Raw genomic sequence first — 2,981 nt, forward strand, 5'->3', positions numbered from 1 at the left:
TAAAAACTTAAAAGCTTCAGGGAATTGATTTAAATCCACCTCTCAAAAGCCAAATAGACTCCAAGTAAGAACTCCTGTCAAGCAGCAGCCTAAATTTTCCCACCTGCCTACTTCTGAGGGTGGGACCTCTTCCCCTTTCCTTGGCCCTCTCACTTTTCCTGTTGTGTTCGGATTCCCCCTCCCAACTACCAGAACCACAGGTCTGGAAATCTCAAATGTACACCCAATATAAAATAAAATAAAATAAATCCCCTATGTAACCCTAGAGGCTTTGCAGAGGCGGCTGCTGTGTCACATGTGCTACAGCAGATGGCGGCAAAGAGAGAGGCTATGTCTCCGCTCAGCATTCTGACCTGTGAACATCTGAATGATTAGACTAACACTCTCTGAAAAACAACAACAACAAAAAACCAAAACCAAAAAAAACCAACCCTGAAACAACCACCAGCCTGGCACCAGGGGAACCAGACAGGGAGCTAGTCTAAGAAGAACACCAGTCCATCACAGTGCAGGCCTGGCGGGGAGGTGGATATCATGCTACAGATGACCCCTGCCCTGTCCTGTAATGTACGAGCACAGGAGCGAGCAGGGTATAGCACATCTGAGACCACTCCTGAGACAACACTCAGACACTCCAGGTGCCACTAAGAAGAGAAAGTAAGCGGCAGAGAAATGGAAGAGAAAGAGAAACAGAATGTGAGCACAACAAAGAGAGGCAGAGCTGGAGAGCCAAGGGTAGTGAGGAACAGCTTCTTGTAGTACCACCTGCGACCGTGATGCAGTCCAGACCTGTGCTGCCATCAGGCGCCACATCTGGGTCCATAGCCCTGCAGCACCATAGCACCTGTTATCACCAATGACCAGGTGGATGTTCCTGGTCTAGGCTGCCTTCTGAGGGCAAACTGATGTCTGAAGGCTGTGCAGACCTGTCCCTACCCCTCACCTGGGTATCATGAGAGAGCTGGCCCTGGAGGCATGACATCAAGAGAGCTGGCCTTACCCTCATGCTGCTGAGCTGTAGTACTCCCAGGAATGGAGCCCCATACATTCCAAGAGTTGTGGGTGAGCTTGCCTCAATGACATGGGCATGAAAGGACTGACCCTACCACTTGTTTCCTTGTGGCGGCATGGGTGACAGATACCTTCCCTCTCCCTTCCCCTTCAACACTTGTAGCAGGTGGGAGACTGTTGGAAGAATCCTGCTGCTTGAGGCTGCAGCCCTCACAGTCCAGGTAGCCATTCTGAGCTCAGTGATAGGTGCAGGACTCCCTCTACCCAGCAGGGCCTCTGGCTCTGTGCCTGACTCCATCTGCAGAGTGTTTTTAGACATAAATGTCCCTAACCACCTTTGATATATGGCCCTTGGCACAGCTCCCTGCTGGCTCTTCCTTTCCTGTGCCTATAGGATAATTGGATACTGTGTTCCATTCATATGATAGGAGCGTGCTGCCAAATGTAAAATAAGCATGCTAAAAGTGCCTGGCTTCAACCACTTATGAACAGCTGTCCTGGAAGCCCCACACACACTCCCCAAGGGTTATATAACTTTTGTTCTCCCTGAGTAAAGTTGAACTGTGTCCTGAAGTGTATCTCAGAGTGTCTTATCTCTGTCACACTTATGGTCTTCCAAGCCCTGTGTCTCATCTTTTGCTCCCCTTGCTTAGGTGTGCTGGTGGCCATCAGCTCCCAAGGGAGGAAGAGAACCACAGCTGGTGCCTGGTGTGGGGCTCAAGGCTATACCAGGAAAGGTAAGCAACCCCTTATATGAAGGATAGTCAGGCTCCAGACTGTACTTTAGAAGTCTGGAGGCTCCCCGCTGTAGAGAGCAATGGGTACCAAGATGAGTGGATAAAGAATTCAGGCTCCAGGCTCTGCTAAGCGCCTGGTAGACCCCTGCACGCCCCCTCCAGGCAATGGGTAGTGAAACTCTGCCTGGACTTCCCATCCTGAGGACTTGTCACTTTCTTTACAAGCTTGTGCTCCCTGGGGCTTACTCACTCCCCCAAGCTGATTGCTCCTGGAAAAGTTCAACTTTCTGGAGGGAGACTCAAGTCTCTATCAAGCACTTTCCTTCCTTTCTAACCACAGGAAACTGGACATCACATCAAAGGGATCTCCAAATTCACTCCCTCAGAGCTTAACTAAGTCTAGATGACTTAAAATCACCCAAAAAGAAAGCTTAGAATCCTGTGGTGAGATGCTTCAATTCGTACCTTGGGTCCTATCAGCAGATATCTCAGTCTTTGGACCTGAGTGGCTTACCTAGCTCATAAGAGAATGTCCAAGGGAGGCTACAATTTGCCTCCCTCCTTTCTCCCAGTAATAGCTGCTATGAGACAATGAGTAACAAAAACCACCCCAAAGCTCAGAATGACCCATCAGAGGGAAAGACCCCCCAAAAAAACCAAAGGACAGGTCTCAAATGAAGAAGAAGACCCCAAAAATTGCCCAGTAGATGACCCAGCTGTCTTTTTAAACGCAATGCTCTTGAATAAAGCACCTGATTTCATTCCACACCACCACTTCCCTCCCTCCCTCCCTCCCTCCTTCCCTTCTCCCACCTGTTATGAGCCCTCACTGGCCACAGAGAACAAAGACTCTAACTCCTCATTGGATGCAGAGGGTGAAGACCCTTAAAAGGAGACTCAGATAAGCCCTCCCCCCACCTCCCCCATGTCCACCTGAAGAACCTCCTCCACCCACAGCCACAAAACAACATTCTAACCATGGAGACTCAGAGGCTCGGAGATTCGCTGACTAAGAATAGTTATCCGCAGCCTGGAAGTAGCTATCCCCAGCCACCTAGGTCCTAATTTCCAGGAACCTTGACACACCCACTCATGGAAATTTTTCCTGTTAATTTATGTTTAAACAAGACAATACCCACTGGCCTGGTACTCTCTTCAGACAGCAGAATTTAAAAAGTTACACCAAGCTGTTGGGAGAGGACAGAATTCATATCCTAGGACCAAATCTATTTT

The 2,981-nt window shown here is 49.1% G+C and overlaps 1 non-coding gene across 1 annotated transcript; it reads left to right on the forward strand.

The window, feature by feature from the left end:
• Window positions 1-255: 255 nt before the first annotated feature.
• LOC127187286 (small nucleolar RNA SNORA17) lies at window positions 256-384 on the forward strand. The gene has a single exon (XR_007830444.1). It is a non-coding gene; the product is annotated as a small nucleolar RNA SNORA17 (small nucleolar RNA).
• The last annotated feature ends 2,597 nt before the right edge of the window (window positions 385-2,981 follow it).

The sequence above is a fragment of the Acomys russatus genome, chromosome 3, assembly GCF_903995435.1.
Source record: "Acomys russatus chromosome 3, mAcoRus1.1, whole genome shotgun sequence".
In the NCBI taxonomy this organism is placed as follows: Eukaryota; Metazoa; Chordata; class Mammalia; order Rodentia; family Muridae; genus Acomys; species Acomys russatus.